We start from the raw sequence: 25259 nt of genomic DNA, 5'->3' as shown, positions 1-25259 counted from the left end.
AAAAGCCAAGGAATAAAAGTGGGTTTTAAGACGTGATTTAAAAGTGGACAGTGAAGGGGCCTCTTTAACGTGCATGGGCAAATTATTCCATAATTTTGGAGCCACAATAGAGAAGGCCCTGTCCCCTCTGAGCTTCCTCCTGGATCTCGGTACCTCCAGGAGCAGCTGGTCAGCTGACCTGAGAGACCGACAGGGTGTGTGGGGATGAAGAAGCTCAGAGAGGTAAGGCGGGGCAAGACTGTGAAGGCATTTAAAAACAAACATAAGAATTTTAAAATTAACTCTAAAAGACACAGGCAGCCAGTGCAGAGAGGCTAGCACGGGGGTTATATGCTCTCTTTTTCGAGTTCCTGTTAGGAGTCGTGCAGCCGCATTTTGAACTAGATGCAGACGTGAGAGCAACGACTGACTGACCCCCACATAAAGTGAGTTACAGTAGTCCAGGCGGGAAGAAATAAAAGCATGGATCACTGTTTCAAGGTGCTGCCTCGAAAGAAAAGATTTTACTCTTGCCAGTCGCCTCAAATGATAAAAACTGGACTTCACTTCTATATGACATCTTCTTATAATGTTTTATTAATTTTCTGTTATTCAGCATTCAATAACTTGGGTGTGAACAGCAGTTTTCAAGTATCACATTATTACTTCTTTAGGAAAGTATACATTAGTATATAGCATATTAGTAGAACAGTATATATTAAAAAAACATATATTTGTACTTCCAACTATGTATAGCATGGCCTCTGATTTAAAGTTTGAAATTTATTTAGTTAAAATCTGCTAACGGTAAGTGGTGGAAACAGCAAGACAACCTAAATCTGTCTACTTACCGCCCGTCACTCTCAGTGATGCAACAGAGGGCATCCATGAAAAACAAAATGAGAGTCAGCAAATGAAAGCCTTCCAGGACAAACTATCCATTACATTAACCACTGCTGGCACCAATGGTCCTATCCAGGAGATGCTGACTGTTACAAAATGTGAGAAAAAAGGATTGGCTAATAACAACATGGCTGGTGGCTAAACTAGGCTAATGGCACTTTTGGTGTGTGAGATTCCATGTCTGTATCTTTTTAGGCAGCATATCTTTATTATTAAGCTAAAGGCAAAGTACAGCATCCAATTCAAGACATTATTATTTTGTCTGGAAAAGTGGGAGAGAGAATGCACATATAGAAAATGTTTAATTTAAATATTTACAAAGACAAAGTCAGATTAATGAGCCATGCTGAGTTTTTTGTGTTTGCTTTTCTGCTTGTTCAGTAAATGTGGATTTCTTTACGGTTCTATTCAAAGCAAACACACTAAAACTACAGTTTTCTTCAGATGTAATCAAGGGTGGGGAAAAAAATCACCAGCCAGCAATCCTCAGTGCCTGCAGTCTTTATAGATGCAAGCTCACTCCATGTCAGGATGCATGCTGTTTGAAGGTAGCAAGCTCATCGAGCTGTCAGGGCATGAACTTGACCATAGTCCTGGGATTGAGAGCAGGACTATCGATACTCTTAATCCTGCCACAGGGTAAAAAGTTACCTTGTTTTCACACATAAAAAAAAGAACATGCAAATGAAATTATTTGGCTTTTTAAGCATATTTTTATCACAAGCAACTTGGTACATAGAAGTCATGCCTTTCGTCCATTAAATAAAGTTTCAAACTAGGTGTAGACCAATTTATTTATAATGGCTAATGACTGAATGAAAAGGTCTTAAAAAGGTAAAGAAATGGGAGAAACACCCTTAAAACCATATGAGTAAAAATGTTACACAGTTTGTCCACCAGAGGGCGCTTTGCAACTTCACTATTGACACAAACACAACAAGTAGCTAATCCAAGGAGAGTAAATAATTACACATAAAAAATGCTAGCCAGATGTCTTTGTTTTGTATGTCTAATTTTTAAAAAAAAAGGTTATAATAATCAGTCAATGCATCGCAATATCAGATTTTTAAATCACCAAATACAAGTTATGAAAACCTATATCGATCAGGATCTACTTAGGTATGAGTAATTAGCTTCTCATTAGGGAGTGACAGCACCTATCACTCACATAAATAAGACCTCTCAAAGACAAAGAAAGCAAAGAAAAATGGTGATGGGTCGCTAAGTCTGGAAGGTCTCAAAATGATCTGAAATAAACCATCTGACTCTAAGGAAAGCCGATGACATGTAGCACAAAAAAAAGAAAGAAAGAAAGAAAAAGAAAAATGGCAGGTGTCGGGAACTACAGCATACTCTTATAAGTGTTTGATGCATACACTTGTTTTTATTTTTTCAAATCCAAAAAATAGCCATTTGGTGCAAACCAAAGAGCTTTTCAGGAGAAGAATACTAAATTTAGCAATGAATTCAGAGCCATATTTACAGCAAAAGTGCTTGAACTAGTCCAAAGAATCTGTCCAAAACTTGAGGTGTAAGAGGACCTTTTACCAGAATAATAAGCTTAAGCACATCAGCCAAAGAAAAGTGGCAAAGTCAAACCCCAAATTTACAACTTACCAAAATAGTGTGGATAACTTAAAAGGCCAGTAAATTCATGGAAAGTCTCAAAAAGCCTTGGATGAAGGACTTTGGCAGCAATCCGATGCAGAACAGCTCTGGAAAATCCTACAAGAGTACTGCTAAAGCCAAGGCTGTACTATTCACCAGAATATTACTTCTACTGATGTTTCTGTTGAATAAATCTATAGAATATAGATGCAGTATTTTATATGGTCAGCAGTTCTTTACTACAACATTAGAAAAAAAGCTTCTTTGGTCGTTCTGGAATTACAGAAATTTAGAAAAGAAAAAGGCTTTCTTGTAGTGGAAAGACATTCTCATTGTGAGTATAAAATATTTACTTGTAGCAGACTTAAAATGAGTCAATGCGAATTCTATAATTTGCCTCTACACAGAGAACAAAGTGTGCAGTAAGTGTGGATTTACAACCGTGGAAAGAAGGAAAATGGTCAAAAAATAAAAATAAAAACTGAACAGACTAACAACAAACATCTCCAATGGCATAATCCAATGCTGTATTTGTGGTCGGTATGGTGCAAGCCACTGCACTTTTCCTTCAAAAAAAATAAACATACACTGCCTCTGTCTCAGTCCTTAGGAACCAACATATTCATCTCATAGCAGAGGGATTGCTGCACCAACTAGCCATGCTGACACTGTACGTTCTGTTAAGAAAATGTACCCTTGCTTTGTCAACGTCTGAAAGGTTGGTATTGAATCTAGTAGTAGTAATCCGCTGTTTTGTGCTGGGTGGTTTGTTTACAGCAGATATATAAAGGTGAGTACTTAGGAGCTGATCAGTAAGCTGTGAACGAGCAGAGCACATGTACTCGGAGACCACGTAAAGAAATTCTGAGCAGTGCCACAGCATGATGTGTATGCACTAATATGAATGTGTAATTCATTTTAAGACCACCATTAGTTTCAGGTTAAAGACTAAAAAATATTGAGAAATTTAGACATATGATAATAAAATGTAAAAACCTATAGCTTGACGCACATTTTGCAGCCACGTTGCCCATAATACCTTGAAGGCAAATAGATGGATTGATTGATTGGTAATTTATTTCAACATGTGAACAATATACAAGTACATTTAGAAAAGAAAATAAGAAAGAAAAAAAAATACTGTACAAATTACATACAAAAAAATTATTAATTTACATGTTGAAAGGGAGTGGGAAGAAGTAAACACTTATTTAATCCCACCCCTTTGCCATAAATTATCAGTTAATATTTAGTCAGCTTCCTTACTGATATAATTTGTAATAAAAACAGTGAACAGATTTCTGATATACTATATACTATAATATCACATCATGAGTTGTTTAATAAAAGCAGATAACTAACGTGCCAATTATACTGCAATGCTTTTTGGGTAGTGCAGTGCAAGAGTTCATACACAGTACCATGACGTGGAGATTCATTTTAAAGCAACTTTAAAAAAGTACTTTTCTACAACAAAACAAAGAACACTCCCAAAAGAAACAACAATTTCAAAACCACACCAACAAACCATGTCTGGAGATCATTTGAATCATTGCTTATGACCTTCATGCTCAGAAGAAACTCATCTGGAATGTGTGGGTGTCTTGGTCTTCTTGACAATGCCTGGGCAATATGAGCAAACTACTCCTCAGTATCAAACCGACAATTTGCTGCCTCAAACCTAGATTGCTAACAAAAAAGACCGGGTACAGACAGTACACTGAAAATGACCTCATGACCTTAAACAATACTACCAACAACGAAGGGAGTAAGGCATTTAACCCCGGGGTATTCAGCTTACTGCTCAGTGCAGTCAGTAGAAATGAAAACTGCACCGGGCAGCTCCCAAAATGTTTTCAGCTGCGGGAACCTGAATAACATCCTGATTAAACAGCAGAAGAACTACTCCCTGTGTCAATCCTTTGTGATTAGACAAGCAACAGGCAACTGTTTTCCTTCACCCTATTATTATTATTAAAGGAATGTTGATTGTGCAATGTGGTGGCAACACAGTGATTACCACTGATGTCAAGATTGTTTTGGTTTGAGTCTTGCTTTCACTATGCAAGTATTTAACCCACTGGGTGGCAATCTCAAAGGAAAATTATTGTGCAAATATGCAGTCAAAACAACATCACTTCCATCACCCTATAGCATTCCCTGATAACTGTGAGGCCACATGGTAAAATAACCAAAAATAGCCATAGAAACTACCTGGGAAAAGAAGAAGACCAACAACAACAAAGTTAGTAGTAGCAATAGTAGAAAGGTGAATAGAGGCTGACAACAGAGAGCGATAGAAACATTAAGTACATGAAGCACAACCCTCCACAATGTAATGTAGTGCTTTGATTGGATGACAACACTAGAAGAGCCTTACATAAATAAAGTCCATTTATCAATATTTCTACTAAATCGTGAGGTATAACAGAATATGGCAAATTAAAACTTTATTTAAAATTTTTAAAAAAAGCACAGCAGAAGGGAACTGCTAGCTACATACAACTACATAAACTGCACTTTGGTGCACATTTTTCAATGATTAAAAAACCAATAACAAAAAAAACAACAACAACAACACGGGTGGCAAACTAAAAGAGAAACCTGAACCCTTGAGGGGATGCAGAGGCTCCGTTATTCAGTGAAAACTTGTAAAGTGAACACCAAGGAGCTTTGAAGCTCTTCTGGCAGCACGCAGCGGCTAACACCTTACTAAGACTCTTTATGTTGGTTTCGCCTTTGATTTGCAAAGCTTATGAATAATTTATGGTCAGCAGGAATTTATGAAACACAACAATTAAAAAGGCTGCTTTCAAATGAGTCCTCTGAAAGGAAACACTTTCCTTTCTGTCATCCATATGCAAACAAATAGCCAGGGTTTAAACAGACAACACTGACTAACACTTTTTTTAAATGAACACGTGTGTTTGTGGTTTTTAAATTTTACAGCAGACATAAACATTGGCTTCCTTGGCGTCAATTTACAGAGCAGAAAATATTTATAAAAACCTGTATTTTTGATAAAGTGAACCATGAATGTATAAATTCTGGTAGAAAGTAAAATTCTGATTCGGACAGCGAGGAAGAAATTAAAAAGGTAGAAAACAAAAAGACCTGAAAAACAACCATGAGGCCAATTTCTTTGCCAGTTATCATAATGACAAGGCTTCAGTACTTTAGTAGCTGAGCCATCCCTGTCAATACAGCTCAACCCTTCTCCAAAGACTTTATTCACACCGTCTTTTCAGATACACACCTTGACATTTTAGTTTGAGGCGGGCACTTCAGTTGCCGAGCAGACTATTACTCGAGAGGAGAATGCACTGAAATAAGGATAATTCCCCACCAAGACCCACCATCGAAGCACTCATTGAGGAAAAAAAAGAAAAGAAAATCAGGTATGCCAGCACTGTGGCGGCAATGCAGGACATGGAGGAAGCAGCAGGCTTTAACAGATATGCTTAGTGGGCTGCAGCTAATGAGCCCTGATGCAGAGACTTGAGGATTCGCTGCGAGGCAGTAGAGTTGACCAGATGCAGTGAGAGAAAAGTCCGAGTGAAATAACAGTCACATTCAAGTGTGTGTGTGTGTGTGCATCATGTTCAGCTTCTCTTCAATTTTCCCTCTCAAGTCCAGTAAAATTAGATTTTGAAAGGCTCATTACTACAATGTGGAATTATAAACATGTATCGAAAGTTTCTTGGTTGCATCTATCATGAACACAAAGTACAAATAAACCACCAAATGAAATATTTTACAAGTGCATTTTTTTAAATGTACAATATAATGAGTAATCCAATTGAAGCACTATTGCAGATAAATGTATTTTTCAATAACGAACAAAACATTCATTCTCTGCCCTCCTTTTTCTCCCCCCCCCACCCCCCCCACTCTACTGTCTACCTTGCTGCTGCCTTTACCTGAAAATAGCCCAGAGAAAGTGCTCTCGTCTCTGAAAAGTGGCGAGCAGCTTGCTCTCTTGTCAAGCTACAGTGGAAAAAAGGTCGATGAGTGTCTCCAGTGAGAATGTCGGAGAGAAGAGAAATGTGTGCATTAGCCTCCGCGAGTACATCACATCTAAACGGAGAGACAGAAATGGTGGTCGGTCTCTTCACAAAGAAGACAACGTGTCCGTCTGCAAAGCGAGCTGTTTTTTTTCCCCACTGTAGAAGACTGATGATGGCGAAAAACAAAAAACAATGGGTTTTACCATAAATAGTTTAGTACTACTCTCACTAATATGCAGCATTTGCAAAGCTCGAGCTGAGAGGTTGTTTGTTTAGTTTAGGCTCAAGACTGAAAACAGACTTCTATAGGAAGCCATTTGTTCTAACTGTATATTTATTCAGTCAGTACATCTGTAGAGAGTGTCTATGATGACAGACCCATCTTCTTAAGCTAACACCACCTGTTAAAATTAAAGTACTTCAATTGATTTCTTTATTGGGCTTAACCACAGAATTCACCTATATGTTTATCTTCATGCTTACATAATTGCTGCCTAGCCATGCTCTTGCCGTGCTGCAATATTTTGCAACAAGCCCATTTCCATCAGCTTTAGGCATTGCAATAATGAGATGTATACTCAGTTAGGTATACATGTTTAACGGCTTGTTTAAGAGGGGTTTAAAAGATTAGAAGAAGCACCCAATCTGATCTCTGTTCCAAAAAGTGGGTGTCCTGGTGAAAAACGCCCAAACACTCCTAGTCCTCATCTGAGATTGTGGGTTTGCCAGCAGAGCCTTGGTTGACGACCTTTTTAGAAGATTTTTAGATAATCTTAGAGTCAATTTTAAAATTGATAATCAAGTAACCAATGATGCGTTCTCTTTCTGCATACTATATAGGTATAGTACAAGCCATAGCTTGTGTAAATGAATCACAAGAATCCAACTTAGAGGGCATAAAAACATGTGTCACTGTATCTAGCTTTTCTCTATTTACCTGGATAAAAAAAGATCTTAATAATCTTACTGCTGGGTGGGCAGAAGCCTCAGCATGAGCATGCTGACTTGTCTGAGTCATGCACCAAAAAGTGAGACACCCATCCATCATAAGGTTTTCAGCAATTTGTGCTACAGTAGCTCTTCTGTGAGACTGGATGACATGGGCCAGCTTTTGCTCCCGATTCACCTCAGTGAGACTTTGACACCTATTGCCTTGTCTCTGGCTCCATAGAAATCTTCCAGTAGATATTAACCCTGCAAAGCTCGCTGTTTTCACGACGTACTCAGTCCACTCATCTACCAAGCTGAAGATGAGCTGTGTCAAACTCATTCAGATCCTTGCGCCTACACTTTTCTTGCTTGTAACACATCAACTTCAGGAATTGACTTTTTACTAGATGTCCACTAAAGCTCAACAACTGACAAGTGCAGTCGTAGGTAGAAAATCAATATTCTCTTCATCTGTCAGCAGCTTTAATGTTTTAGCTGGTAAGTATAGCAATATTTATGTATACTCGTGCAATACTGGTGTAGCATCTTAAGTACATAATCTCCCGTGCTAATTATTTCCTCAAACTATTGGCATAAACATGGAAGAAGTGTGGAGAAAAGCTCATGTTGCATATAACCACATCTTACTGTCTGAGACAGGAGGCAAATACTGCACTGCAGCCTCAAGAATGTTTTCAGAAATCTGAGTTGCCTGTCATTGGGTTGGGCTGTATGACTCTCCTCTCTCCCTTCACTACAATATAGAGTGCAGCAGAAGTAGAGAGGAGAATTGAAAGGTAGGTTAAGAATTAAAGTGCAGGGCAGGAGGGAGGTAAAAGAGAAAAGCTAGTAGCACAGAAAGCTTAAGATAGCCTTTTTGTGCAAGGTGTTCAATTACATTCAAGTGATCTGGGAGTTATATGCAGTCACGCGTATTGCCGATGTCAATGTGCTAAGAAAAAAACATAGTTAACAAGATTTTTGTTCATGCATAATGCTTCTTGCACCGGAGTCAATAGTGTATGCCAATTACTTGAGGGTGAAGTCATCGATGCTGCTTTGTCAATTTGTCTTCTAATTATGCCTCCACAGCTAATTTTAAACAGAGGAGCTGTAATTAAGTATGTTGATTTGTTAGAATTTACAACTACTTGGCTTACAATTACCTTTTGGTTAACTTACATTCAAGTACAATGATTAGAAACTTTTCTTAATGCAACCAATTATCTGTTAAAACGCGTGCCAAGCTAGCTAGTAACTATGGTTGACAATATAGATTAGCTCTAACAGATCAGCAAATAACACTGCAATAGAAGTATATGGTTAGTAATGGGGAAAAAATACCCCCACATCTTCATTCAAACTAAGTTTCCTTTGGTGTAGTCAGGTGAAATCTATATTTACATTTATAGTGCCACCATATTAGCACTTTCCTTTCTACAATATAAACTGTTATAAAATATGGTGCCTTCTGTTAGTTCTGTTGAGGCTGGTGAGCAGGAAGTTATAAAAAAACTGAAGAACTGCCTTAAAAGGGTCTTCATAAGTGCACATTATTAAACTGAACTTTTAAATCTGCTCTACTATTCTTTGTGATCACGCAGACTACTTACAGTATTAGAAAGTTGCTAACCAGTCTTCAAATGTGCTCTCTAAATGAAACAAGCTAAACACACAAAAGCAACAAGCACCTGCAACTAAACAGGTCATCTGTTCCTGCTGCCTGAAACCACCCAAGTAAGACTTCCCAAATGCTTTTCTATTTTAAATCGACATTAGAAGGCAGTAGGAATGGCGGTGGCACAAAAACACCCAAGTTTCACTTCAAGACTTCAGTCTCTTCTGGGATCACTCTCATGCTGGCTGAAAAGGATTAAACTTTTCTGTTGAAGAAAATTTTTAATCTTTTAAGTGAGCTGAGAAACGGCTGCAGGACTCTGTAGGGATCAGCTTTCAAAAAGAGACCAATTCATAAGGGCCTGAATCATTTATGCGTTTTTAAAGGTGCCATGGCAGTGAATCCTAAAATAAATTTTGGTAACTTAATCACAAAGACGTACTGGGGGAATGAGGGTTCCCTGAAATCTGATCTTCTCCAGGATGGCTGGCAGCCGCAGACCAAATATAGGCCCAGTGCTTCGGTCATAATTGGAAGCTTTATTGATTTCCGGGCCTGTCGTCACGCCTGAGGTGACCTTTTGTTTGAGAATAATTGCTCTATTAGAGGGTTTATTCAGGCACCTGCTGGGTATCTCAGACACTATTATTGTCCAATAAGAATCCCCAAGCAGTAAAATAGTGACCCTGTCCTGATATGTTGGGTGGACGGAGAGATTCTGACTTTTTGCACTGCCGGGGCTTATCATCAAATGGGAATTACAGGGCTGGCTCGGTTCCTTTTCTGGGTTAACATGACCTGCAATATGGCTGGGAATCTTGATAAGGTTATACTGTATATTGCTTCAACTGCAAACCTTCAGTTCTTCCTTTTTGAGAAATGGCCATACTTATTCATTGCACTGCCTAGCAGAGAGTACCTCGGACATGGAAAATAACTGATTTGTTGGAAAACATCGAGGCACCAGCAGGTTAGGAAGTATTGGCTGCAGTGCCATAAACACGGCATATTTCCTACATCAACTACAGACCGTTTCTTTAGAACTTTGAATTTAAAAGCAGTGAGCACTTCCATTGCTTCTCTAGCAACTTCTAAAGTTCAGCGACATTAAAAGGTAGCTCCGGTCATCTGAAGATTCATGCCAAGTGTGATTTTCAGTGAGTCAACCAAGAGTTTGAAAGCTTTATCAGGGAGACTTTCTCAAGCTGTGGTTGAGCTTCGTGGTGGTTTTGCCGAAGCAGACTGGCCGCCTGACCTCAAAGTGGTCTAAAAGAACTCTAAAAGCAACAGAAAGTCAATAATTAAAAAATGAAGCCAAAGAATCATGTTTTTCTTAACATAGAAATTCATTATTTATACTATGTGGCATGGGTCAAAGGGGCAAAACAAAATTAAAAAAAAGTTTTAAAAATGCAAGAATAAGATGTGTGACATGGTGACTGCACAAGTCTGCTTTTAAATAAAACATCAGTTGGCAGACCCAAAAAGTTTTACTGCATCACTACTTCAAAAATATTTAATACCAATTCAATCAGAATTTTAAACCTAGGTGTGAAAAGGGAAGAAAGCTTACACCAGCAGATGTGAGCTGGAATGGCATTTGAGTGGAACCTCTGAGCAAACATCAATAAGGCTTTCAAAATGCCAAATATCCTTTCAAATTACGTCACTTTTCCATGTGTAGGTATGGTGAAAAGTCAGCTGTATGTCTTTCATCCTATTGATCTTCGTTTCCTAAAGAGACTGAATTTTTCATATTTGATAATCGCGTTTAAATCAAACTTGGGACCTGGCTGTCACATACAGCTTTGTAGCTGTGCCAGCAGGGCCGAGGGAAACAGACTGATGAACATAGAGGTAAGTGTTTATCACCGTATCACCAAGTTTTTCCACAGTTGGTGTTGGGAAACTGTCATGCTCCATGTTACCTCCGGCACCCTAACTGAATGATATCATTAGATCTTGGCATAAACAGTTATGACTCATGCTCTGCTGTTTGTTGTGATGCCATCACTCTGGCTTGCTATTCTTTAGGCAACAGCTAGAGAGGCATTTTTCATATGAATGACCACAACTGTCATGACTGCGTCCTGCGGCCACAGGAAAAAGTACAGCTTGTGGTCAAAAGTTTATAAATACACTCATAATGGGCATGAATGTCATGGTAATTTGGGCTTTTAATTATTCATTTGAATTGTTCTTTTGCCAAGTGATGAACCATAGTAAACCATATATTATGTTTGAATTTATTTTGTATGTTTTCTAATCCGCACAGGGTCAAACGTGTACATACACCCCCACTGATTTGTTTATACAGCCATGCGCAAGTTGAGTTCACTATAGGTTTTGTATGTTTGAGTTATCAGTATTGTTGTCAACTTTGACTAGAGTTCTGTTATTTTGACCTCTTTTGTGGGCCCAAGATTTTGATTCTTTTTGCATGATTTAACCAATTATGTTTTGGGGTTAAATAAAAAATCCTTTTTTTGGACTTTAACCTGTGCCTGAGTTTCCTTCGCTGCTCGGTCCATCACATCCATGTGGGTCACTGTAGATACACACATTTGAATAACTTGTTCTTACATAAAGTTTTTGAACTGCAGTTGTTAAGAAATGACCCCAAGAGACTTTCCCCAACATAAATCTACACAATTCTCCTTCTTAGATCTTCACTGAATTCCTTGGACTTTCCAGTTGTCGTGCATATTGGTCAATTCAGTGAGTGTTGCCATACAATCCTTTTTAGGATGGCAAAGAAGAAGTACCAGTTGTATTCAGTCATAATTGCTAATGAGAAGTTAATAAATAGTTAATAAAAGACACTTATTAAACGATTTGAGTGTATGTATATATGTGAGTGTGGATGTAAACCCTTGATCCTATGTGGATTAGAAAAACACCCAAGATAAATTCAAACTTGTGCACCCAATTCTTGTTTTTTAAAGTCAAAAAGACATGCTGTACAATTATTCCACCCTGGAAAAAGAACATTTCAAAGAAATCATTTAAAACCCCCAATTAACATGACATTTACAGTCATGATGAGTGTAAACTTCTGTGTCATTCTGACTGTTCATAATATTAATTTTTTCAACTAGATTAGCTAAGCACCTCAATTTTCTAGGAAAGTCCAAACTGGAGGCAGCCATTTCTTTTGTGGTCACATTTGACCCCATGACACATTTTGAATGACAACCCCCTCATTTGCCTAACGAAGCAGTAATGGAAACGAAATGGGAGTTTGGGGAAAATGGAAGGGGAAAAATAACACATACATAATTAAATAAATCATTTGCACCACCTCATTACCATCCTGCTTTGGTCAGAATAGAAATACTCACTCATACCGCAAGAAAAATGTTTTATGAAGCTCTTTTAAAAAATTGCTGGCATGACCTCTTTGTGCGTCCAGTCACGTTGAAAGCTCCTGTTCAGTGGTTTCGATACACCCATGCTTCTCTAATGGACTGTGTGGACTGCCACAAAGCAGACATCAGCATAAAGGTTCTCGGTGTGATGAAATTGATTTTCAACGTGTTCTTTTGTTCCCCTTTGGCGAAAAACACATTTCATGTCATTTATTAAAACCAATTGTGACTGCACAAGAGCAAGGTCTTAATCCAAACCTAACAACATAAGAACACATGTTTCTATGCTACCTCCACTACATCCAAATTAAAGGAGTTCCACCACTGTGTAGTAAGTTTCCCCCTTAGTGTTTCAAAATATCTAATGTATAGTAAATCAATCATTTAACTAGTTCAATCTAAATTTGGCCTTAAACAAAATTTACACTGAACGTCAACCTTAAATTTACACAAATGTAAATTCAAGTTAACAAATACTCAAATATTAAAATCACCTCTGATATATGTCACATAAATCACTCATTGAAATTTGAAGTTTAGCATTACTTAAGATATATTTATAATTGCATACTCTTTTTTTCCCTTTTATCTCTAATACACCAAGGAATCAGGTTAAAGCGTGTCCCAATGACACATTTTGAATGACAGACGTAATGATAGCAGAAATGCAAAAGAAATTAGAATTTGAGAAAAACTGAGGGGACAAATAATCCATGATGAAATAATTTTTAAACTTCTTTGAAAATTGTTGGTTTAAACCAAACATAATCTGCAATACACAAGGGAATCAGGTAAAAGTGCACAGATCAGAGTGCAAAACAATTTTAAGTCACTGTAACATGTTTAAAAAAATCCTAAAAAAAAAAAAAAAAAAAAAACTAACCTAACCCAGGATATTTCTCAGTCACAGAGACCAAGAGAGTGGTTGGTCACCCAACTGGCAACCTGGTTCCCTGACCACACAGTAGGTTTCTGGCTGTTGCCAGGTGAAACGTATTGCAAAGAGGGAGGAGCTCCGCAAACCTTAATGACTGCTTTAGTCACTAGCACACTGCCACAGTTCCCTGTAATTTGTGTCTGTCTCTGCAGACACTTAGAGCTGCTGTGAAACTGGAAAAGGTGCGGCACAAACTGTACATGGAGAATGACAACTTTGACAGTAAATGTTGTGCAAGATCGCTGCAAAAAACACATTTCAAAAGTTCCAACTTGTACTATGAAGTGTGCATAGTACAAGTCGGAACTATTCAAATGTTTGAAGATAATTTGGCCTCTTCCATGGAAGACCATGTGTTAATAGACCTCTCTGCCTTGTTATTGATCTCTGGCTCTCTTCCACAGCATGTCTTTTGTCCTATGTTCCTTCTCCTTTCACCCCAACCAGAGTTTTTCTTCCTGTTAAACGGGAGTTTTTCCCTCCCCACTGTTGCCAAAGTGCTTGCTCGTAGGGGGTCATATGATTGGATTTTTCTCTCTATGTATTATTGTAGGATCTACCTTACAAATATAAAGCACCTTGAGGTGACTGCTACTGTGATTTGATGCTGTATGAATAAAATTGAACTGAACTGAACTTAAGCCTCCCACATAAGCCTTCAGCAACAACTTCCAACTTGTTGGGGAATAAACACAATTGCCATATTGACCAGGGCTTTAAGTTGCTCTTAAGGTTGAAGTGAAGACAAACCTCTAATGCCACGTCTAATGTCCAGTAGAGGGAAGGTTCCCTTTTTATACAAAATATATAGTTTGAAATTACCCCACTTCTGACTCCATTTATTGGATGTTTCTGAACAATTTTATGGTCCCAGTCACTTGTTGTAAGTGTTCTTTGAAACACCATACTTGTAAATTATGGTTGCATTTATAGATGAGACAAGATAAAGATAAGATCATAAGCAGGCTTTAAGGTGTGGCTACCCCTATGGTTGACAGGTCTCCTTATGATTGCTTTGGTCACCCATAGCTTACATGGAAGACAGCAACTTGTCCACAAACACAAACACTCGAACTAATTGTCAAGTGCAGTGAAGCTGTGACAGCTTTATTTAGACACATCCCACATTCTGAGCCGCAGCTGATGCAACTTACTATTCAAAGTCTCTGGGCCTGTGTGACTCAGGCACTAAGGGGGAAAAGACTCCACACAAGTTTTAAAATCTACTAACTAGTAATCTTTTTCAATTTTGGTTTGCTGTGTTTGAAGTTGACTCCCTTGTGTTTTATGTACATTGTTTGCCTGCTAATGATTGATGTTCTTTTTCCAATTTAAGTTGTTAAAGATAACCCTCTGTTTCAAAACTTTCACATCATAATTATCTACTGAAGGCGATAACAAGTAAAAGGTATTACATTTGGCTGAAAGGCCAGAAAACTTCAAAAAGAAAGTGTTCTCTACTCATAGTGCAATCTGATAAGTATAATAATAACTGTTAATTTTGATATCTTACTGTCCTGAAGCAAATTCAAGGGTCAGTGACAGCTGATATAAAATTGGTGATAAAAACTCACTGGGGAGCTTTCTAAGCTTCATACAGACCCAGAGAATACCCAGGAGTGTCGTTTTTTTTCTCCTCTAAAAAGATAACAAATGACTAAGTGTGGGAGAACCTGTATTTCACTGATATAAGGAGGGATAGATGTTATAATTCAGAGGCAATTGACAGCACCCTGAGGATCACTGAAATGAGATAATAAACTCCACAGTGAAAACCCTGTGTGGAACTATGTGGACTTCTAATCTCGAAAATGGTAAAGACGGAAGATTCAATCAGACTGTGTAAGTGCCACAAAGTATTTTAGTATCGCTTCTTGGCCATATAAAGCAGATGAACGATAAATCGTGCCAGGTGCGAATAAGTAGGTAGACCACTAAAACATTTCAGTAACAAACAAGCAAAATGTAGCAACAAAAAAATTCTCATCTGCATACACAAACTATAAGCTGAATTCACAGGGATTGAAAAGCCTATGAAAACACTGACTTTCTGTGGTAATTAGCACCCTGTGTGCAATGCCAATTCAAGCCAAGTGCCGCTGTAGCACATTTTCATATCAGGAGAACAATAGCCAAATCAAAAGCGCCAATCACGCATCCTGTCTCGTTTGATGTTCGAACAAAGTTGGGTGCTCATTTGCAGAAACACTGAAATCAGGGCTGCATGCTCATTTCCTGGAATGAGATGCATATTAGCCGAGCGTTTGTTTAACTAGCGACGAAAACTAAATCAAAGGAATAGCATAAAACAAGACAGCAATGCAATTAATGACCAATATTCATTTGCCCCTACTCACTTTGTCTGTTTTTATCTCTGTGTGTGTGTTTTCTTTGTGCAAAGCTGCATATTGAGCAACCGAATCTCCATAGAAACCAGGCTGCTGCTGGGCATTTGGAGCGTGCCCAGAAAATGTCATGATGAAAGTCAGCAATTCAGCAATGGGCACTAAACGCAACTGAGGAGACATGTAATGGCTGCCAATATTTTGAGCATGGGAAAACAGCAGGGGGTTGACACTGTCGCCTCTGACCACCTCCCTTCTACTCAGACTTATGTTTTTATAGCTGGCGGAAGCAAGACTGGGATGCACGCCAACCGATAGACAGTCCAGGATGGAGCTGACAACAGGACCGTCAGACAGATGACACAGGCGCATGCTTCTCAAGTAGAGAAAGATGATATTGTATCGGGCCGCCTACTTTCACGCTCCCGCCGCTATAATGTGATGAGCTGTCCCATTAAAATCCTCAAGTTGGTCAATTTGGAGCGCTGTGAGTATTCCCCTACGGCAAGAATTATTGCACTCATAACAATAACGCTAAAGGTTTGAGACGATAAATGTCAGCAGGAACACTGGTTGGAAGGCCCGAGCTTTGAAAAGAAAGCCCATTCTTAAAGGTCTGTGACTGGCTGAGCACCCAGATGCCAAATTATGGGTCTTCAGGCCCCTGCAGGCTACTGAGTGGGCTCTGTGTGCTGCCTCATCAGGCAATTTGCAGGGAAGTGGGGAGAAATTTGTTATTCATTAGTGTCTAAGTGAGGATTTTTTTTAACAAACTATACCATGACATTAAGTGTAAACTCAGAAACTAGAGCCTAAATAAGACAAGCCTTCCGACTTGATAAGCTCGCCTCATCTGTGTGTACCATTTTGAGGCGTCTCACACACACACAACAGTGGCATAAACAACCCCTGGCAGCATGTCCAATGAAGCTGGAGCACGAGCGTCTCCTAATTCGCATCTGAGCCTACAGGCAATTACCTGCTTATCATTCGTGACTAGCACTCTCTCTTCTGAATGTTTGTCACAGGCGTGGAGGTGGCGCCGAGATGACAGCGGGGACCCGAGGGGGGCCGACGGTGAACCTGGAAACGCTCAACGTTTCAATTAGAGGCTCGGCGGAACACGGTGGCTCCTGATCGCCTTCCTGCTCCGCAGCTCTAGGCCCCTAATTACAGCAGGTCGATAAGCCCAGGAAACACAGCTCCAATGGACTGAGGCAAGGCACAGATAAACACAAACGAAGACGAGAATACAAAGACATATCAACTCGCCCGCTGAAACACACATGCTTTATATGGCACAGACACACAAGGCACATGGAGATAAACTGCTGACGGTCTGAAGGATGATTAATCTGACTTCATGTCGCATACAAAATGCACGCACGATCACTGGCTCCACGTCTGTGCACATATTTTCTTTCATTTTGATCTAAATTATTTTGGTTTAAGCTTTCGGGTCGAGGTCTTTTCTCCAAATCTGATTTAATACTGTCTGGTTTTACACGCACGGATGAACAGCAAAAAAGCGATGAGTATTTCCTGCATTTACCTTCCTCGGTATCTATCACGTTTCTTCACATCTTCATCAGCTCCCTAAAGGCGTGCACGTATCGTGTTCAGCACAATAGCTGTTATTGTGTTACTCTAAACACCGATGGTGTTAAAAATAAACTCGCCATAGATGAACAGCTGCCTTTTTTTAAGTTGCTTCAACACAGCAGACATGTTCAGACAGAGCACACAGCAGAGGAAAGCAAATGCTTAAACAGTGAAAGTGGTAGAATTTTTCTTATGTGCAGAAGGTTTATTTCACTGCTCTGACAACCAATGAAATTTCCTCTAGTTTGACATGGTTTAGGTATGTCACCAGAACTGATACTTTATGTACCTTTCAATGTAAAAATGATAAAAACGTGATATTATTTAGGTGTTTTTTGTCATACTGTAGGTACTGTAGGCAGTGGATGTACTAAGGATGCAATTTTTCCAGACATACAGCACACCTCTACCAGGATTAGTCTACCCTAGTGCATGGTGAAGAAGAAGTACTGCCACAAGCACAGGAAAAACTACATCTGGAAGACAACTAAATGTTGTAATAGCTCTGCCACAAGGCATTCGCAAAAGTCGCAAAATTCAGTATGCAAACTAGGTTCTCGTACTTCCTTTTTTATATATAACGCCTAAAACACCAGCATGTAGATCTATTTAAAGAATGCAAGCTGAATGAGTTTAAGCTCAGCATCCAACAACATCCCAAGTATTTGCCTTCTTATGGAACCATTTTGTTTTTGACAGCAGGCAATGCCACTGTAAAACTAAACCACTGCTCAAAGTTTGCAATAGCTAACATTCTATAAATCCTTAAACGAACACAATACCTCGTAGTAATGTTAGTAGACTAATCAGCAACCATCTTAACATTTCATTATTCTGTGTTCTGTTGACGTATTGTTAAGATTTTAAATAAAAAGTAGAGCGGGACTGATATATTGGATGGTAAATTCTTGCAGCTACATCAGGATTGGCATTCGTAGTGGCTGATAAAGAAAATTTAAAAAATAAAGAAGCGATGGGAGAAACACTCCTTAATTATGTTATGAACGTTGATGTTGCCCCTACAAAGATCATCAGCTGATCCAAACAAAATCAGAGTAATCTAAGACCTGTCGTAACAATAAAATAGGATAATTTTTTTTAACTGTGCTTTCATGCTATCTTAGTAAAGATTAAAAAATAACTACACATACGACATTTTAGGGAAATCTGTTTATATTCCACGTGTCTGAAAGAAAATAAATAATGGCTAATATCAGATTTTTAAGTCGCCAAACTTCAGTGTGAGTAATGGTCTTAAAAATCCGAAACTAGTCTTCTACCACCAAAGCAGTGATTTACAACTGCTTTTGAATTAACAAGTTCAAGTTTACATACATCATATAATCATTTTGCTTTGGTATCAAGAATTGCAAAATTCTACTTGTATTGGGTCCCACATCTACATTTTTTATATATATTTTTTCCTTTTTTCCCTGCTGATTAAGGTGTTTTACATTTCTCATTTTTATTCCCATTGGGCTTTTAAAAATGACTAACCAGAAGATTAGGCTCCATGTAGGCCATTAAATCTGAAAAGTTCTAATTCAAAAAGCGATTGCAGTTCATTTATAAAACACATTAGATTAGATATAATAATATTCTAAATGCCTTTACCTTATTTATATCAATTTGAAAGAGGGCGAGGAGAAAAAGGCATGACTTAGACTTCTGGGCCAGTTGGTTCATTTATGGAAATATGATGGCTCACGTTCATAAAGGAAAAAGCGGAACATTGTTTAATAGCATCTCTATGCATATTCTGTGCTGACTCGCGTAGCTTAGAGACACAATTAGAATGCAACAAAGGAGCAAAAACATATTTTCCCCCAACACCTGACAGAAAGAATTGCTGAACTTTTCCTAAATGAGGCAGTTTTACACACTATTTGGAAACTCCTCCTGAGGTGTTTTCATGAAGCCACACACACACACACACGCACACACACACACGCGATGTCTACACTGACTGTTAGTGAGATGGAGGATTGTCATGACATTTAGTTTGACCGTTGCTCCAAACACTGAATATTTATTGCTGTATTAAAGCCCCCCTCCCATCCCCCACTCCCATGCTTTATAAGCCATTTCGGCAAAGAACATTTAAATCATGACAACAATCATGATGAATTGCCATGCTAGCTGCCTGGCAATCTCGCCTCTAATCTCCACTTCAGACCCCAACATTACGGCTCAATTGTTCATAATTGCCCTTTAGATGAACTATGGCACAAACATTAGGGACATCCAATTCTCCTCTAAATCCATCTTCCATTCCCTCTTATCAGTCAAGGGCAGTCAGTAAACAGGAGGAACTGGCCTATCATCTATTAGCATTCCAAAACTGAATAATCTTGTCACTCTTACTTTTCCCGAATCTATTTCAGCTATTCTGCTTATCTCTCTTATTAAAAAGTGGCTACCCTAAAAAGATTCAACAAAGTGAGAAGAAAGAAAAAAGGGGAAAAGTGTATGTGATAAAAACTGACTGCCCTGACAGCACGTTTGCTAGTTGGTTTATCACAACAGGAGAAATCTATGTGGAAGTGAGCAAAGTTCCACGCCAAGTTTGCAGTTGTGTGGTTTTAAAAGAAGTTTGTGCATTTCCCGAAGGAAATGTACTCTAGTATGCTAGTTGGAGGCAAAGTCACTCAAAACTGGAAAATCCATCATACAGAAAATGTAGACTGAGGACTTCAGAAGAACCTCATAAATATCTGTTTAAATAGCATGCCAGAAGGTGGATAAAAGTTTCCCTATACAGAACTTCTCACTGTATCACACTGAGGAAGCAAGGTGGTGGTCAGAACTTTTCCCTGAAGCTTGGTAACTCCATCTGTCCAACTACTGAGGCACCAGACACCGAAGCGCTCCAAAGCCAGCTGGGACTAAGCTCTCCAGCATGTGCTGGGTCTGCCCTAAGGCCTCTTCCTGACATGACATGCACAAATACCTCAACTAGGAGATGCCCAGAAGGCATCCTAGTTAGATGCCTGAACCAACTCAACCAGCCCCTTCCAACGTGGAGGGGCGCATCTCTTCTGAGCCCCTCCTGAATGACCAAGCTCCTCACCTTACCCCTCGAAAGAAGATCATTTCCAATGTTTATATCCACAGTCTCAATCTTTTTGTCACTACCCGGAGCTCCTGGCCCATAGTTGAGGGTATGAGTTACATGGAAATAGACATTAAACTGACAACAACCTGTCTGTCAGTCTCACAGTCTGCTCTCCAACATACATGGGATGAGCCTCGTAACTACCTTCAGAAAATAACCCAAGACTGTAGCTAACATATCACCAGTTAGTCACATAGTTCCACCGATCTTCTCTTCTATTTTCTCTGTAGCAAGCCGATTAGCTCAGCCACTTGTGGGAAAACACATTCTCTGTGGTTGCCTCTGTGTTGTAATTAGATGACAAAGACATATCAGCAGGATTAGGTGACTCCCATGGCAGAGAAACAGAAGGATGCTACAGAAATAATCTAGAGGTCTGTTCAATTTCCTATTAATCCCAGTGTACAGGCGTTGGCTGCAAATCAGCTTGGGCATAGCAGCTTCATATCTTGCCAGGGGTACTTGTGAGATAGTCTTCAAATAACCAGAATAAATGGGGTCTAATGGCTAAAATAGCCGTTTACACTTGGTTTAAGCAAAAACAAACAAACAAACAAACAAAAAAACCTGTCCACACTATCCTTTTAGTTTTCACAAACACAGTATTGATAATGCATCTGAGCTGAAATAAAAACAATGCTTCTGACAGGGAACATGACTTTACCCAAAAAACATGCATTCTGTTAATGCACGTTGACTGTCTGGTTAAGGATTTACAACAGGATACGCTCCCTTGACATTAGACATTAGCAGCATTGCATTGCAGGTTGAAAGTCACTGATATGATGTGGCTGCTTCTAGAAATTCTTTATTTTTTTGCCTAAAACAGCATGGCAGATCCCTTAACTTGTTGCCCATAATACTTATTGAAAGTTGTTAAAAAATGTAATTAAAAGTAAGTAAATTGCATTTATTATCTCAGTGCCTTCTATCAAAAATGTGATGAAAATTGCAACCTTACGAAACCCCCATATGAATCGAGAAGCCAGAAATAGCAGCGTAAATACATGAGAAATGTAATAAAAGCTTTTGAAAATGTGAATAAGCCATAAAGTGTTGCGCCTGCATTGCTTTAGCTAGTGATCACTGTAGGGCTGTCAGTGATGGTAAAAGTGTGCTCATCTGTGGAAAACTGTAATGTTTAAAAATCTTCCAGCTAAAGAGCGAGCTGCAACACATCAGAATGATTCAGTTTATTCTTAGCACACGATCCACTCATCATTCAAGTGATGATGCACGTGATAGTCTTTTCTTCCCAAAATCCTGCTAAATAAAAACTTGGGCGAATGAATTAATTGTGGCCCAAAAATCAAGGTATAATGGATTTGGAGAATGGTTACACCGGTAACATTGAGTCTGTTTTTTTGAAAAGACATACTATTGAGATTTAGCTCAGTCTCATAACCACCTGGAAACTTTTTAAAAGTATTTTCTTCTCCATAATAGAAGCTTGCATAAAATTTGACTGAAAAACAAAAACAAAACAGAGCTAATAAGCTACATTAGCATTCTCCATCCAATCCCCCACACTGAGCCTCACTGCAAGCTCCCAGGCAAGCTAATCCACTGATAACCGCATTGAAATTAATTTATTTTGCCGTGTAATTGTGCTGTTTTAAACACGTGTCAGGGTCTACATTCACTGTAAGCTAATCTGGCACATTTTAGTCACGCTTACAAATTAATACTTAACCTGTGACAGTTGTTAGAAAGTAGAAAAATCGACATAATGCACATTACATTGACAATGTTGAAATCACATTCTGCAGGAAAGTTCATGCAAAAGCACAAATGTCAATGCAGGTGCAGTGCAGATGATCCCACTCTAGCCCCACTGTGTCTTGTGTGCAAGTTGCTACTTTAATCAACATCTGTTTGAGCACTTGTCACGCGTGCTCTTCATCGGCAGGCTACCGAGGCACCACACCAAGGTGAATGAAACAAAGCACGGGCTGATTAAAGCCACGCTTATCTTTGCAATACAACAGGAAGCATGCTAAAATGAAATATCACCCACTTCCCAATTTTTGAACCTTTCACCATCGTAAAAAGAGCGTGTTCCCTTCTGACTTCTTCACATCAATATTTCGGTTTGACTTTCAAGTGAGCATCTTCAGGTTTTATGTTTGAATTTATCAGCTCGTGGCAGACAGGCTCCATTTCAAGTGAACAACAGCTTATCAATATTTGAGAACAGCACCCCTTCAGAAACCTCACTTAAGATCGACATGACGCTGAATACTATCACGATACTAAGTAAGCAGCCTCTCTTAGAAAAAAATACATGCTACTGGAAGGCAAGTCCTTTTTATAACTAATTCAGAACACCAAAGTCTTGCTGTGAGAGAGAGAGTAAGTAAGTAAGATCATAGCCCTTGCATCCTACCCATGCTATGCCTTGATTCTTTCTTTGGCCCTTAGATGTCTATCCTCTTCAACACCCACAGCCTGCTCCACTCAGCTGTTGCTCAAGCTGCCGCAATGGCATGATCTGAGTTTTTGGCATTGAATCCCCCACCCCCCACCACCAAAAAATAAAACCCTTTTCTGTTCTGCTAGTACGAGACTGCACAAATTCAGGTCTAAGAGGGAAGACTTTGCTTTTCAGCTCGTCTCTCACCACATCTAAGTCTCTCTCTTTAGGCTGTGTTACCTTCTATGGTTTCCAAAGAGTGTGGGGAAAAAAAGGCCTGATTATTAGGATGAAGGGTGGAGGTGAATCTGCAGAAGTCTCACCCATTAAAAGCTGGGTGCTGTGATCTCTGCTTTAAAGCCGCACTGAGCGTCGAATGGCTGCGAGAAAAATAACTGAAATCTGTATAATGCAACCGTTCGCAGCCCAGGCGTGTTTACCAAGCCAGCAGGGTTTGTTCTTCCCTTTAAACACAACTATCTTGCCCCTGTTGTCCATATCATGCAGCGGATTTTAATTTCAACAACTGCCGTGCGTCAAACCTGCAGGTTCCCCAATCACAGCACTCTGGTTCATTACCTAGACAGCGATGAAACACCAAAGATATGTGTATTTTGACAACAGCTTTCAATTAATCCAGTGTCTCACCTCTGCAAATGCATTGCCTCCCCTGCCTCGTCTCGACCTCTCACACCTTCAGAACCTCTACCTTGTTTCAGTAATGAGGGCTAGCGATGTGACTCTGTGCTGCTGCAGCTAGGTGATTACTGAAGAGCTGCTGCTGTTATCTCTAGTGAGCTGCCCTCTATCTCCATCCTCTGTCCCTGGACCACAAGCCCTGCTAGCAGACCATCAATCAGCGGATCACTGCAGGAGCACATGTAATCACAGTGGCCGTGTCTCCTGATGTAAAGTGTTTGCAAAAACGCACGTCTTTGTTAGACTGGAGGTTTAAAAAATAATATGCTTCAGGCCATTGTTTGATCACCCTATTCAAGTCTCAGGAAAGTCCACGGAAAGTCACAAACTGCCATCTGCTGATGTTTAAGAATGACCAGGTCTTTTTGGTAATTATCACAAACAACCCCCCCCCCAGGTCTCAGCTGATCTTGTGATCAGAAGGACCATCCATCTGAAAGAGCCAGCTGATAAAAGACACTTTTGATTTGGGGGGAAAAAAACAAACAAAAAATAAAACTTGATTATTTGATAAGCCAGAAGATATATCAGCTGGATCGTTTATTAAGCAAAAACATCCATTCCAAGTTTTTGAATGAGCTGTTTCTCAGCTCTTTGTTGTACTGCTGAAAATGAAACGGCTTTGTATTCAGCGTTGTTGTTCAGACCAAACTAATATTATATTCTGAGGTTGTCACCTTGGGAGCTTGAAACTTGTGAGACGGGGCTTTTGCCATTTTCTGGAAACTCAACTCATTGATTTGTTGGGGGTAAAAATAATTATGAAAATAAGTGTTGCAGCTCTATTTCATCCTTTCAAAACACACATCTAATTAGAGCCTGAGGGTATGTCTTTACATTTCTTCTTTTGTCTTACCAACACTCCAGAACAACCTATTTAAATTACCATGGCACAAGACAGGAGCAAACAAAAACCCTCACGGTTTCTCCAGAAGCATTTTCCATTGATTTGCACAGTTAATTTCAGGACAGTCTAATCTACTCCTTGGTGATGTTGATGTTTGTGCCTGCACAGTCTGTAATGCACGTGCACAGTGTGCAGGGAGCTACTTGGGGACCTTTGACTGCCTCCAAGGGTGTGAGCGACAGTCTGCTGCTAAATCACAGCATGGGGGAGATTGTCTGCTTGGCAGGATAAAACCAAGTGTCCCTCTCACCTTTTCTGTCATTATTAGACAGGTGCGGCACACAGGTGGAGGACAACAGTGACAGATGCCATCTAATGTTAAAGTTTAAGTTGACAGACTGGCTGGAGGGGGTGAGATGTGATATATAGGGATTCACCTAAAACAGTCTTGAATGTGGCTGTATGCAGTAGAATGAACACAGAACAACAGGATTAGAGGATCTGGATGTCCAGATATCCAAACTAACATCTGTCAGAGCATATTTGTAATGGAACCACGGAATTTACGAGTTTCTTAATTTTATTTTGCTACAATTCCAAAAAACTTTCAAAAAATGTTAAACGTTTGTAGGTAAGAAGCAATTATTTTGCATCATTATTCAAATTCAAGGGCTCTGTGCTGTAGGTGGAGGCACATTATTTGTTAACCTTGACATTAACATGGCACAATAAAAAGGGCTCTTTGTCATCGCAACACGAAACATTCGTGCTTAAAATGATTTCCCCTGAAGTGTCCGCCGGCTGTGGTACCTCAGTGGAGGCGGGTCAGCAGATGCTCCATCATTGCTGAGTGATGGAGGTAGCGAATAAAAACAGAACAGAGCCACC

General features: G+C 39.3%; 1 protein-coding gene across 5 annotated transcripts in view; it reads right to left on the bottom strand.

The window, feature by feature from the left end:
- Window positions 1-25259, bottom strand: part of LOC102784658 (A-type potassium channel modulatory protein DPP6-like) — a 252396-nt gene that overhangs the window by 92994 nt on the left and 134143 nt on the right. The window lies entirely within an intron of this gene.

The sequence above is a fragment of the Neolamprologus brichardi genome, chromosome 9 (genome assembly GCF_056152115.1).
Source record: "Neolamprologus brichardi isolate AB-2024 chromosome 9, ASM5615211v1, whole genome shotgun sequence".
Classification (NCBI taxonomy): domain Eukaryota; kingdom Metazoa; phylum Chordata; class Actinopteri; order Cichliformes; family Cichlidae; genus Neolamprologus; species Neolamprologus brichardi.
Note: the sequence above shows the minus strand (reverse complement) of the source record. Positions and strands in the feature narration are given on the sequence as shown.